The sequence below is a fragment of the Equus przewalskii genome, chromosome 2 (assembly GCF_037783145.1).
Source record: "Equus przewalskii isolate Varuska chromosome 2, EquPr2, whole genome shotgun sequence".
NCBI lineage: Eukaryota > Metazoa > Chordata > Mammalia > Perissodactyla > Equidae > Equus > Equus przewalskii.
In genome coordinates, this window is record NC_091832.1 from 59,103,725 (window position 1) to 59,118,587 (window position 14,863).

The following is a 14,863-nucleotide window of genomic DNA, read 5'->3' on the forward strand; positions in this document are numbered from 1 at the left end:
AGGAGTTCAAGGTTCAAGGAGGTGGAGGACCAACTCAAAGTCACACAGCGAGGCAGTGAAAGAACTGGGGCTACAACTCTGGACTCTGGGTTCTGTGCTCGCTCCCCTGCAGCACTGTGCCTCCTGCAAAGAGCAGCACAAATCCTGTAGTTATTGGCTTACTGCAGACGTAGCATTGACTGGGGACTGTGGCCCTGAGATCAGGGCAGAAAGGACGTTACCACTCGCTGCCTCTTCCCAGGCCAGTGACCTGCTCTGTCCAGCTCTGTCATCTGCCCCATGCTCCCTGCTCATGATGGGATGGGCCACTGGGTGATACCCCCATCCCTCAGGCTCCCTTCTCTATCACGCCCAGCTCTCCTTTGCACAGCTGCTCTCTGGGTCTCGCCACCTAAGATGTGCCCGGGGCTATGTGATTCCAGGTAAAGTCAGCCTGCTTTTGGAGGCCAGGCTGGATTCAGGTAGAGAGAGGAAGCCCCGGAGAGGGCATGGCATGTCACCAGCCCTGGAGCCCTCTGAGAGAAGTCCAAGAGACAGCAGACCCTTGGCTGGCAAGTGGGCCCCGCGGGAGCACTGTTCCAGATTCTCCCTCCCCGTCTACCTTGATGCCCAGGGGGGATGTTTCTCCCCCGAGAGGTTTGATAAGCTTCCTGATACCTCTTTAGACAGAGGAAGGAGGTTCCAGGTTTTTCCTAAATTTTTCATCCATTCATTCATCGATTCATCCCTGACTCCATAAACATTTTTTAGCATCCACATCCCTGTGCGGCTGAAACCGCTATGGCCCAGAGGGAAGTGCGAGAGCTGCCATCCTATCCTGTCAAGGCCTGACCAGGACCCCAAACACCCCTGTAGCCTGTGTGAGTGCATCGAGAGAGAGAGAGAGAGAGAGAGTGTGTGTGTGTGTGTGTGTGTGTGTGTGTGCATGCTTAGGGGGAGGTGGAGGGGGCAAGTGAGCACTGCTCCAGCCCAGGCCATATTCCGGTGACCCCCATGCTGGAGGAGGAGAAAATCAGGTGTACTGGCCAACCCAGGAACAAACAGGGCTGCGAGCACTGCTGGAGTGTCCAGAAGGCACTGGGAGTCTGGGTTGACCCTGGGCTGGGTTGATTAAGTAAAAAGGGATGAAAGCTCCCTCTTGCCTCACCTTTCTCCCAAGTTGAGGGAGATTCAAACATCCCACCCACACCCACACCCACACCCACACCCAGTGTCCCAGTCTTGCTCTGCCAGAGCCCCAAGAGACCCTCAGGACCTTTGAGACTTTGAACACTTTCAGACTCAGACCATCCCGACCCTGACCTGTGGGCAATGGACGACTGGCATTGTCCTCCCCACTGGACCTGGGCCTTCCCCAGGAAGACTCCTGCCATGGGAGCCCCCAGTCACCACCCTCATGGGTGGAGCCCCAACCGGGCCAGAGGCATCCTCCTAGCACCAGCCAAGCTGCCAATGAGCGGGTGGGTATTGCAGGGGCCGAAAGGGGGAGAAGGTGGCCCCTGGATCCTGGAGTCCACACACTCAGCCTGCAGGGGCCCCCTCACCCTCAAGGGTGGCTTGTCCCCCTAACTTGCAAAGCCTGGGGTTGGAGCTAGAGTTTCAGCTACGCAGTAGGTGCAGATGTTTAAAAAACTAGGCTTTCTACATCAAGGTGGGAATGGAGAATGGGTGGTCCCACTGAGAACCCCTCCCTCTCACCCACCTGAGGAAGCAGCTCTGAGCAGCCTTCTGCAGCAACTCCTAGGGGACCCTGGGTCTACTGTGCGAATGTAGGTTCCCTGCTGTGCCCCATGTTCCGGCAAGGACCCAGGCGTAGAAACCCCAAACTGAGAAAATGCCCCAGAACTGAGCTGAGATTGGAGCACCCCTTGGAGTCCGGGATGAAGTGCCCCATAGGTGAGGTCTGTCCGGGAGGGCCTGGTTGACTCCTATTGTCCTGGTGTCCTGCCTGGTTTGTCATTGTTTAATGGAGTCCTCTTAAGAATTGCTTTAACCGAAGCCAGGATAGGTTGGGGACCCTCTGCTTGTGCTTCCAGCTTCTGCCACAACTGCCTTTCTCAGTGTGAGACCCACATGTGCAATGAGCGAGTTTTCACCTAAACTCAGGCAAAATCCGGAAGACGATAAGGGCTGACCTGACTCTCCTTCCCAACCCTTCCCCTACTCGGTGTCATCCTCTCAAGGACAGCGTGTGTGGCTCTCCCTGGGACGTAAATGCACGCAGATGCAGGCCACTAAGGACAGACGGCTGACTCTCCCCTTAGGGCAGGGCTAAGAGACGGACTCGGTGTTGCTGCTCCTCCCAGTTGTGCCACGAGATGCATGAAGCCCCCAGGCCCCCAGGCTCCGGGGTCAGGGGAGGTGGGAGTGGCAGGCGAGGGCATCTGCACCATGTGCAGGGACCTTGCTGAAGGGCTCACAGACAGTGGCGGAGCCGCCCTGCTGCAGCGACGTTGCGACTTACTGTACAACGTAAACAGACAGCTGTTCATCTCTGTGTTTGCGATGGCATCTTCATTTTTCAACAAATCCTCAGGAGCAATGAGTTCGACAACAAAGGAAAGTGCCTCAGTAATGGAAATGTAAGTCTCTTAACTTTCCCTTTTTCAAGAAAGTTAATAATAACGCGCACAAAATGCTTATCTTGAACTGTAACATGCACAAAATAGTTGTCTGTGTTTACCATCCACCCTGAGAACCACTGTGGTGTCACCGATTCTATAAGAGGCAGGACCCATGTCTGCTCAAGAAGCATCAGCATCGAACTCAAAGGTCATCAGTACCTTTAGGAAGACCGTCTAAAATCTTGGTTAAACAGTGTGCCGGGGGTGTCTGCGAGGGTGTTTGGGATGAGATTAATAGTTCAGTCAGTAGACTGAGTAAAGCAATTGCCCTCTCTCATGTGGGTGGGCCTCATCCAATCAGTTGAGGGCCTGAAGGAAACAAAATACTGACTTCCCCCGACTAAGAGAGAATTCTTCCTGCCTGACAGCCTTGAGGCTCAAACTGAGAGATCAGCTCTGAAGATTTTGGACTTGCCAGCCTCCATAATCACGTGAGCCAACTCCTTATAATAAGTATATATATAACAGTATATAATATATTTATATTTTTATATTTATATCCTATTGGTTGTGTTTCTCTGGAGAACCCTGTCCAGTACATTTGTCAGTTCCAAGTTTTCTCACACCCTAGGCCCGAGTGAAGTGACAGCACCATCGAGAGAACGTCACTCATGGCTAAACGGCCCCACTTTTATACTAGTGTAATCGGATGTCTCAGTAGGGAAACGGTCAATTGCAGTGACAGTTCCCTGTTCTCATCTAATTCAGGCAATCAAAGTAAGGCTTTTGGACATTCATCCTGTTCAAGGTGAAATATCTCTCAATATTGCGAATACTACTGGAAATCCACTTTTTAAGAGTTCAACACAAAAGGTAAAAGTACTTGTTTTGGGGGTGATAATACTATCACCTCAAATATGTAAAGGTTGATCAAAGCAACGTTCTCACTAAAGTTGAAAAGACAAACTACGGAGCAGACGTGGACCCAGACCTGGCGGTGGGCAGTGAGAAGTCAGACCTGCACCAAGAGGGGCAGAGCAGAAATGCGGGTGGAGGAGGGACAGGAGGGGGTGGAGGGCAACTTGGAACAGCATCAGACTCCTGCCGTGAAGATGCTGTCCTTCGGAGCCAGGGCAGCCACTCGTCCATCTCACAGATGTCACCTGACCGGCCGTCCCAAGCAGACTCTGTTAGGCACCAGGGACCCCAGGGTCAACAGGACAGTCAAGGTCCTGCCTTCAAGGAGCTCACCTTCTAACGCCAGACACGTGCAAACGAGTAAACAAATAAACGAGTCACTCCCTATTGGGATGTGTGATATGAAGGCCATAAGAAGCTCAGGTCACTTTGGGGTGTCAGAAACTTTACAACTGAGGCTATTGGACAGGCACATAGGAAGTGCCCACAGTATGCCAGACACTGGGGTAGGTCGTGTACATAGAGAAATGAACAAGACACAATTAGTGTCCCAAGTGAGCTTACCATCTGAAATAGGAGGAGGGTGTATACACAGCGACCAGACGCTGCTGCAAGGAAGAAAGAGACAAGTGCTACAATAGACACACAACAAGGCAACCTTTAGGACTATGGGAGGAAATCAGGGAGAGATTCTCAAATGAAGGACAGTGTGAAATTGACTTTGAAAGATAGTGAGGATTCTAACTGAGGGGCTATAGGGGAAAGTGAGCTATATAGAAAGAACGAGAAAGCATATGCCAAGGCCCTGGGCTGGAGGAGAGAAAGCAGGAGCCGGGACAGATGCAGGCTGTGGGAGGTGACTGCAGGGACTGGAGCAACAGCAAGTGAAAGAACTGGCACACAGGGTGGGGCCAACATCCAGGAAAGGGCTAGGGAGCGCGGACTCTTGTGGAACAGGGCGCCATTAAAGGTTTTCGGCAGGGGAGCAAAATGCTCAGAGGTATAGAGGCCGGGAGAAGGGAGACCAGGAAGGAGGCTATTAAAATTATTCAAGCCAAGTATAATATTAGCTATCATTTATGCATTACACAACTATTTCATAAGTGCCTGCTGTGTGCCAGCGACTATTCTGAGCCCTGACAATTCTGCACTGATCATGAAAAGTCCCTGCTCAGGAAGCTTCTGATCTAGCGGGCAGGGAGAATCAATGAGTAAACAAGTGAAGATTGATGTCACAGACGGTGAAGGTATACAAGCTGAGCTCCTACTGTGTGCCAGGCACTCTTCTAAGCACTTGACATGGAGTAACATAGTTCTAATTTCATGACAATCCTGTAAAGTAGGTATTATTTTTATCATCCCCATTTTTTAGATGAGAAAACTGATGGTCAGGGGTTGAATAACATCAGGCAGTCTAGACAGAGCTCACGCTCTTTGCCTCCACATTTTACTGCCTTTCAAGGGCTGGTGGCCTGGCAGTGGTAGGGGGTGGGGAGGAGAAGTCCCCAAAAGCAGGGCCTTTCCTCTCCCCAGTCCAGGAATCCCAAGCCCGCCAGCCTCCCACCTCCTCTATCCCCCAACTCCTGAGCACTCGTCTCTTTGCACCGCTGTTCCATGGCTGCCAGCTTACTGCCTGCTAGCCTGCAACTAGCTTTGAGAGCCAGGAACCATTGTACCTCTGTTGTGTCTCTTTAGACCTTCATACGGTATTGGGGACATTGCTTGTGTGTAGACTCAAGTTCATTGCCAAACGTGCAGTTTGTTCAGCAAATTGTTCAGCAAAGAGTGGCCACATGGATCAAGTAGAAAAGGAGAACCCCGATGGGAATTCCTCCTGTGTTCTCTGATTCAAAGGGGACAGCTGTTTTATCATCAGGCATTGGAATTTTCCGTGATGGGTAAGAAATCAAGTGCCCATCCTCCTTGGCCACAGTACTCAGAGTGGAGCAGGGTCCCCTCCCTGGTCCTCCTCACAGAAACTCAGGTACAGGGCTAACAATAGAAATATTGATGGCACCTTACAGGTACTTGGCGTACAGATAGGCTTACAAAGTAGCCATGTATCTCGGTGGGCATTTACAGTTTTGACTGCCCAGATCAACAGCTCCGTCCTTGAAGAACTGTTCTCCCCCTGCTGCCCCCATCAGATGGCTCTGACCGGGACTCCCAGCCACAGAGCCTCCCTCCTTGGCTAAAGAGTGAGCACATTCCTCAAGTGGACCAATCATAGTACTCCATTGTCCTTGGCCACAGTGATTGGGCCAGGCATGGGCGCACAACCCAACCTGAACCAATCAAAATAACTCTCCTCACCGCACCCACCACACCCCCAGCCATGCTGATCGATTCAGAGATTTTCCTACCTAGAGCTGGCAGAAAAATCAGCTGGTTTTTCTATGTCTCCCTCTTGGTTGTGAGGCTGTAAGAATCCTAAGAGGCTAGAGCAGCCTGTAGCTGTGACTCCAGCCTGAGCGAAGGAAGACAACACGCAAAGGGAAGCAGAAGAGAAAGAGGAGAGATTGATGGAGAGATTGCACCTTAATCCAGTCACCCTGGGAGGGAGCTCCACCATCAGTGGTTTGAGCCAATGTGCACATACCCATTATCTGACTGAGGTCAATAAGACAGGCAGGGCAGAGAACGCTTCCTCGGTGACAGATGAGGAAACTGAGGCTCGGAGAGGTAAAATGATTGCCCAAGGTCACTTGACTAATAGGAGGTGAAGCCATGACAGAAGCAAAAAGAACTTCTACCCTCTAGATGAGAACTCTTGTCTCATCCACCACCCCCAAGGGCATGATCCCCATAGCCAAGACAGCCCCTGCCCACATGTGTGATGGCTGCTGCGTATAAACCACGCCTTTTATTCTGGACTCTGAGCCAGACTACAGCATCTACTCTTAGGTGGAAGACTATTTAGGGCCATGGGGACACAACCTCTCCTCTGGGAACTTGTACACACAGAGTCAAATGGAGGATTTGAGTGACGCTAAACAGAATTTTCCAATCCTCATAATCCCCTCTTGAGAAAACGTCACCCAACAGCAGTGTCATCATTCCCACTCACTCAATAGGGCGTCTCCCATAAAATGCATTCAGTCCAAACTTCTGTCCACCATTAATGTTTTATTATTATAGTTCTTCACAGTAATACTTGTAAAATGTCCTCCAAAGAGCCCAAAGGGCTTTCTGACATTTTCTGTAAAGTTCTTTTATACCTACTCAAAAGGCTGAGGAAGCAGAGGCCATTCCCAGTGCCGACATTTTTTAGGTAAGGAGTAGGTAACCCGTGTATCCTTTCTGAGGCGCCTTCCTGCTCCAGCATCCTAAGAACGTGGCAACGTGGCTTCCAGCCAAGGTTCCATGGCACCTGGGCCAGAGCGAGAACAGGGACCTAGCTTGCTGAACCTGATACAGTAAGACCATGTTCTCCAGGCCCCATCATCCCAGAAGAGTTTCTCAGGAGGTCGTCCTTCCTATGAGTTTCAGATTTCCAGCCGAATCTGGAAATGCCGTCTCCATGACCCCTGCCACAGAGGAATAGCTTGAAATTGCCCAGAGGCTCTCCTGTAAGCTGGCCTGAGGTGTTTTCTTTTGGAAGACTCCAAATGCCTCTAATGTTTTTGTGAACGATTTAGGCCAGACAGGTGGACAAAGGCCTTGGAACTTTTCTAACAAGGACAGAGCTATTGGGGAAAGTTGGGCAGTGCTGCTCGAAACTCTTTGCAACAAGCACTCACTTGGGCCAGTAGCTACTGTGCCGAGGACAATACCAGGTGGATGTCTTAGGCATGGGGAAGAGACTCAATTTCAAACTCTGAACCAGGAGATTGCTGGTGGTTGGGATGCAAAGCCTAGAATAACTCCAGCCTTCAGCACAACCAAGATAGCCTGACAGCTTCATGGAATAGCCACTGCCCACATGCTGAGAAGGGGCAACATGGCCAGTTTCTCAAAGGTCCATGTCATCCTGGATACCTCTTATGGGCCACCTCCCATTCTCACGGCCTCACCTCTGGCTCCAGCCAAGGCTACAGAAAACTGTCCTTGTGCAGATTTTGTCCACCGCATCCTGACAACACCTCATCTCCAGCATATGCCAGATGTCTTCTGCTTCCTGCGAGGGGACTTCTCTGACGTCACAGCATGCAGCACCGTCAGGAACCAGTGTGACATTCACACATATACATCCTAGAAGTGCAGGGGGTTTAACATCCCATGAAGCAGCCTGGTCAATGGCAGTTTGGAGCCCGCCTTCCTGAATGCTTCTCCCTTTCATCCCTCATGCAGAGAGTTCTGAGACTCGCTCTATGGGGCTCCTCAGAAGACCCCAGTGGGATCAAGCACCAATCACCAGGAGTGGTGGACGACACAGGGACAAACCTCAAATTGGCTTTTCTAACTTCCTGTCTTTGGTCTTCATTCCTGCTCTCTGAGATCACTTCCCAAAGAAACCACACACTGCAAGCAAACCTTTGAGTGAGGTCTGCTTCTGAGAGGAACGTAGGCTAAGACACATGTCTCCATCTTTGAGTTCCCATGTTCCAGCACTAGCTCTGTTTCAGGTATCTGTTGCTGCATAACAAACTGGCCCCAAACTTAGTGGCTTAAAACAACAGCAATCATGATTTAGCAGTACGGGCAGGGCTCCTGTGGACAGCTTGTCTCTGCGCCACGTGGCATCAGCTAGGACAGCTCAAGTCGGGCTGAAGGATCGACTTCCAAGATGCTTGACCTCCATGGCCGGCAAGTTGATGCTGGCTGTTGACGGGGAGGTCAGCTGAGACTGTTGACTTGGAGCCTAGATTCTCCACATGGGCCTCTCCACATGGCTGCTTGGGCTTCCTCACAACATGGAGGCTGGTTGCAAGCAGGAGCTGATAGTTGTCTTAAAATGGAAAGAACAGGCAGAGCATCTTTGAGCAAGAGACTGGATTCTATTGGTCAAAGCAGCATTAGGCCCAGCCCAGAATCAAGGGGAGTGGGAAAAGAGACATACCTCTCAGTGCAGGGATGACAGAGTATTTTTAGCCATCTTTGATCTGCCACATCAATGGCACAGAACACTAGATAAATGAAGAGTTAAATAAGTGGTTAATTATGCAAGCTAATTAATTAATGCTACCAGCTATTACTCAACAGTAATATTCCATCCACCCAAACAGCTGCTGTCACTCTGAAATTTCAGAATAAAATATTACTTGGATACTAATTTATTTGAGACTAGAAGGTGTTTTGACCTCAAAGTCATAGAACATTGGAGCTGAAGGGATCCCGGAGGTAAGTCACCTCGGCCCCTTCACACTACAGCTGAGGAAAGTGAGTCTCAGCGAAAGGAAGGGATTTACCCAAGGTCACCGTCAGGGTCAGTGGCAGGGCAGACACCAACCCAGGGCTCAGATTCCTGTGCCAGACCCTCCTACCACATGCGATGCTGGCTGGAGGAGCACAGGAAGGGCTGACTTCCCCATAGGAAAGTGCCTTCCCAGTGTCTTTGTTCCCGGAAATGCCACCCTCCAATCTGAGCGGCTGTTGGAAACTCTTCAAAAACTGAGCAGAGGGAGCCAATGAAAGGGCTGAAGATGTCAGCATGGGGGAGGAGCTCAGGCTGGAACCAGTAAGGCCTCAATGGGCAGCTCTGCCTGCACCACATTTGTGCCTGTCCCAGCTGCACGGCCTGCCAGTCACATGGGCTCCAGCCCATCAATGTGTGTTGCTTCCCATTTCGGAAGCATTTCTGGATCCCCCAGAAGGTGCAAGCACAGAGGAGACTGCAAAAATAGCAAATAAAAATCATCTCTCACTTAATACTGAGGACTTGTCAAGGCATTTCGTTTCATTATCCTTACTTTACAGATGAGAAAACTGAGGCTTGGAGGAGTCGGGGAGCTTCCCCAGCTAATAAGTAACCTGCTGGGATTCAAACCGAGGCCCACCCGACCTAACGCTGACCCTCCACCACGTGCCCTCGATCGGCCATCACACTGCTGTGATTCCTTCCCTCTTGGAGGTGTGATCTAGACAAGAGGTCGACACGCCTCATACTCAGTCTACAGGGCAGCGTGTAACAAAAGGCGGTCGGCCCACAGGCACGCGAAGGCAGACCCATTACAGAAGAGGCAGGACTCGGGCCCAGGAGGGACCACAGGATCCCCAGAAGGCAGGCTTCAGGGATGGGAGGCTTCGGAGCGGGGGAGGGGAGGGCAGGGCATCAGAGCTGGACGAACACCAACCTGAGCAAAGGCTCATTGCTGGGAAGCCGGGGGGATGGGTAGAGTTGGCGGCAGTGTGGGAGGTGAGGCTGCCTGCTGGAATCCAGGGGCCCACAATGTCTGTGTAGGAGGCCGGGGGTCTCCTGTCCTCCAGGTTCACAAAGGGGAACTAGGAGCCCGGCTTGAAGCTGCATGTGCACAGCAAGCCCTGTCACTCTTTAAATTGCGTGTTCGCCGAGGCGCCATGCCCCTCTACCAAGCCCGTCTTCCCTCTGACAAGGGTTGGGAGGGGAATATGGAAGAGAGCCCTGGAGGTGAGGCTGAGCTGCCTTCCCTGTGGTTCCCACATGGGCGTGGACAGGATGAAGCAGAAGGAAAAGCGGTCATTGATCAAGCCTGCTTTGAGTCATTTGATGACAGCACGGAATTCCAATCCAGCCATCCACTCTGGAAGGGGGTCTCAGGAGCCCCATCCTTCCAGCTGAGGAAACTGAGGCTCAAGGAAATGAAGTGACTCACCCTGGGTCTCACATCTAGCTACTGGATTGCTGAGAGCCAGGCCCAAGTCTCTGCCCTCTGTGCACACTTTCTGTCCCTGGCAGCAGTTGGCTGGCAAGGGTTCAACCTGGAAAGGTACAGGAGACAGGAAGACCATGTCCTGCATAGTCACAGTCTGGCTGGACACAGGAGACACATACAGGAAAATGCCACCCAAAAGCCCCTGTGCAGTGGCTAGCAGAGGGAGGCATCTCCAGGCCCAGAGGCACCCCAGGGCCTTTGCCCCTCCTTCCCAGGAAGAGAGGTTTCCGCCCTGAGCAAGACAGTGCACGTCAGAGGCTGAGGCCTGGCAGCCCTGGGCCCGGGGCGGATTCCCAGCACTCTCAGGGCAGCCGGGCCAAGCTGCTGACTCACCGAGCAACCCTCAGACGAGTCACTTCCCTCCTGGCCATTCCGAGTGGCATTGAAAGTGAGCATCCCTGTGTCCCTCACCACCTGCGTCTGAGCCTGCCATACCTGTGCCAGAGGGCCCTGTCCCCCAGAGCTGACTGGCAGCTAGCTGAGTGGGAAGGGGTCCAGACGATGCGGCAGAGCAGGGAACATGCCGTGTGAAACTGGTATTCAGTGGAAGAATATAACCTACATGCAGAACGGGAACACAATGCCTGCTTATTTTCACAGCATGCACCCCTGAAAAGAGAGCTCCACAGGCTTCTGGGGTGACTGGAACATACACGGGAGGGAGTCCTAGGGGCGGCTGTGCTTCTGGAAGGGGCACAGCTGAAGGCTGAGAAACCACGGAAGGTCAGGAGCATAGACTTTGCTTGTCAGGGGTGACGAGCAGTTGAACTGCTCTGGAGGAGAAGAGGTACGTCCTCACTGAGGGCAGCTCAGGCTTCTTGGGCAAACTGCAGGGCGGTCGTGGGGTCTGGTCACATGGGGAACATAAAGGGACTTCTAGAAGAGCCCACAACAGAATGCTCATCACCCAGGAAGAGGTGTGCCTTGATGCACAAACATATTCAGGTTGCATTTTCAGTTTTTTAAAAAGCGAGTTCATGAAACAATGTAATCCCAATATTCTACAATAAAGTTCAGGGGCCTCTGGCCTATTGGTTAAGTTCGGTGTGCTCTGCTTCGGTGGCCCGGGCGTGGACCAACACCACTCTTTGGTGGCCATGCTGTGGTGGCATCCTACATACAAAATAGAGGAAGATGGGCACAGATGTTAGCTCAGGGCCAATCTTCGCCAGCAAAAATAAATAAATTTAAAAAATCAAAGTTTAAAAATACTTGTGTGAGCCCACACATACACCTGGAGAAAAAGTCTAGAAGGAGCACAACACAGTGTTAACAGAAGGCATCCTTGCATCGTGCGATTATAGGGAATCTCTTCCTCTCTCTGTCTCTCTGTCTCTGTTGTTGCGTCTCTGTATTTCCAAGTTTTCTGTATGTACCTACATAACATGTTTAATAAAGGAAATAAGAAAAGGTTTTAAATTAGGCCTGGAAAAGGGAACTTAACAAAGGGCTAAATTTATTTCCAAAGAGACCTTACCATCTCCATTGGTTTAGAATCAGCAGCCAGCTTCCCACTGTGACAAATCCTAAGGCTCACCATTGCACCTGCCCCCCTCTCTGTCCTATCGGGCTCGGCCAGCGGGCACAAGATCCCAACGGCTTTGATATCAGGCCTTGGAAAGCCATGACGTGTATGTGTGTGTGTGTGTGTGTGTGTGTGTATTTACATTAAATATAATTTATCTTCTCACATGCAGCACAAATTTTCTTCCTAATCTGCTCTGGTGGGGACAATGACACAGATAGTTTTCATTCCTGACTGATGGCCAAGGGTGGAGTATGGACACAGGCTAGGAGGCGGCAGAGAGCCAGCATAGAGTTAAATTTTCCCGGGGATCATCAAAAGGCGGTGTATCGGGAATTTACATCTCATCATTGATCATCTCCTGAGCTACTCCCATGGCTTCTATTTATTACTATAATCTGAAAGCTCTTGACATAAACCAGTACCAATTTGTCGACAGAAAAACGGAGTCACAGAGAAATAAAGTGACTGGTCTAAGATCAGACATGGAGCGGAGGGCGGACCAGCCCTGAGGAGCTGATCCATCATCCACAGATATTGATTAGACACCTACTATGTGCCTGGCCCCACAGAATCAAAGATAAATAAGATGCCTTTCCCACATAAACATGTTCCCAGACTAGTGGGAGGAGAGAGGCTTACAAACAGAGACATTGCATCATACTTGGGTGCTGTGTGAGAGGGTTGTGGGAATATGCAGAAAATAGGGCCACAAACTCACTTGGGGTGGGAACTGGGAGAGGGGAGGTCAAATGGGTGGAGGGTGTGTACAAAGGCTTTCTGAGAGGGGAGCACTTGAGCCAGGTCCTGAGACAGGAGTAGGAATCCACAGAGTAAAGATGTGGGGGAATGCCCTGGGGAAAGCCCAAGGGAATGGCCTATGCAAAGGCACTGGGATATGAGGAAACAAATTTGGAATTCTATTTGGAATTATTTGGAAATTAGCTGTGTCCAGAACACAGCTGTGTGCTGTGGGGAGTGAATCAGGGGTAAGAGGCCGGCCAGGGGAGTGGGACCTGAATGCCTCTCTGAGAAGTTTGAACTTCGCCTCATTGGTAGTACCAAGTAGGCAACAGATTAAGCCAAAGGGTGACATTTGCTGACCTTATGGAACCTCTTGCTGGATTGGAGGGGGAGAGGCTCAGGGTGACAGCCAGTGAGGGACTGTGGTGAGGGCCTGGGGTGGACAGTAGTGTGGCATTGGGAGGACAGAGTCCAGGAGTCTCCATGGGCCACAAAGGCCCAGCCTCCCTCAGGAGACCAGCTGCTGCCTCCGCACCAGGTCCTGCCCAGCTGGGAGGGTGCTCCTGGGGTCCAGGTTACGTGAGGACCTCCAAGGGTGGACTCAGATGACAAAGGCCTCTTGCTCCATCCTATTCAGTCCAACACACTGTAGGGAGAGGGAGAGAGATCAGGCGACACGGGCAAAGTGGGGCAGACCTCCAAGAAGGTGAGCGGGGGCATGGTGACACATGGGAATGGAGCCAGGCCAGGTGTCTGGGGACCTCATGCCCTGACCTAGCGACAGAGGCTGGGCGGCAGGCAGGAGTGGATGATGCCATGGGCAGGGGAGGTGTTCAGGGCCTGGATGCAGGAGCTGAAGCTCCAGCACACCCTCCAGCTCTGTGCAGGGAGACCCGTCGCCCAGAGTCACTCACCTCTGCCACCTCCCTAGAGACCACACCCACGCTGAGGCCAGGAGGAGAGAGGAGGGGAACTCTCCTCTTTCCTTGCTCCCTTTTCACAGGCTCAGAGAACTAGGGTATTCTAGACCCTGGAAACTGTCAAGTCAGGTCTCCTAATTTACAGAAGCCCAGAGAGGCAAAGTGACTTGCCCAAGGTCACCCAGCAGACGAGCGGCTGGGCCAGCCTTGCAGAACATAAGATGTAAAGGCCTAGACTCCAATCTTCCTTCCTTTACCCACCTCTCCCATATTCAAGCCTCCCATGACCAGGAGACTCCCGACGAGGGAGGGCTGCTTTGTGCCATCGGCTGGGCTGCAGGCAGTCTCGCTGCCCAGAGAATGCCCCACCTTCCTCCCAGCCGCCCACCAGCTGTGCAGGCTCAGCTGTGGAGGGTGGATGTTCACCCAGGAGCAGGCTGGGAGTCAGCCCACGGACCTGGGCAGGAACCAGGGGAGAGCAAGCTTGCCTCTGCTCCATGGGCGGGGTCCTCGTCTCTGCCTCCCAGAGATGTGACCTTACACTGCCCCTTTGCCCCACCTGAACATCAGCCTCGCCACCATGAAAGGGCATAATTATACCTCCATCGGGATTGCTGCAAGGATCACATGAAATATCAAATGCGAAAGCATTCTGTCAACAGCAACGCGCCCCCACTGTGACAGGGAGAGGAGCTGCCTGCTCCTCTATGGGAGCGTGCACACTACCTGAGCACATTCGGGGACCTGTCCACACCCAGGCAAATGTTTTCTCCCAGGTGAGCACGTGCTTCTCTGTGCTGGGTGTTAAATACTCCCTTTGTGCACGCTTCTTACCAAGAGCCAGCTCCCCAGTGAGGGTGGAGGGGGTGCCTTTACAGCGAGTCAAGAAGCAGGTCTGGGCTGTGGGAAAGAGGTGGCACCCACGGCTTGGGGGTGGAATGCCTGGGGCAGTGGGCCCGTGCAGGGCCATGCTGTTGTGGCGGGAGGCTCACCTGAGTGTCAGTGGCCTGCAGTCCTGGTGGGGCTTGTGTCTGTGAATGTGTCTCTGAGCAGCCCCTCTACCTTCTCTGGAACTCAGTCCTTATTTTAGGGATGGCCACAGTCCCTGATGCTCCTAGAAGTGCCCTGAGTCCATGACCTGAGTCACCAATCATGAATGCTGGGAGGCCCTTAGCTCCTATGTGGCTCACCCTTCCAGTTGCAGGCTGCGGCCGAAACTTAGAGAGGGTCAGGACTCACGGGGGCCACACAGCCTATTAGGGCAGAGTAGGGTGGGAGCTGGGTCTCCAGTGGGCCAGCCCCTGCCCTTCCCTCTGTGCCAGCCTGGGATGGGGCCTCCGAAGCCCACCTCCCTCTGCACTCTGTGCCCTCGGACCAGTGGCCAGGTGGGAGGGGGCTGGG

The 14,863-nt window shown here is 52.3% G+C and overlaps 1 protein-coding gene across 1 annotated transcript in view; it reads right to left on the reverse strand.

The window, feature by feature from the left end:
• Positions 1-14,863, reverse strand: part of LOC103554788 (RP1 like 1) — a 124,588-nt gene that overhangs the window by 96,102 nt on the left and 13,623 nt on the right. The window lies entirely within an intron of this gene.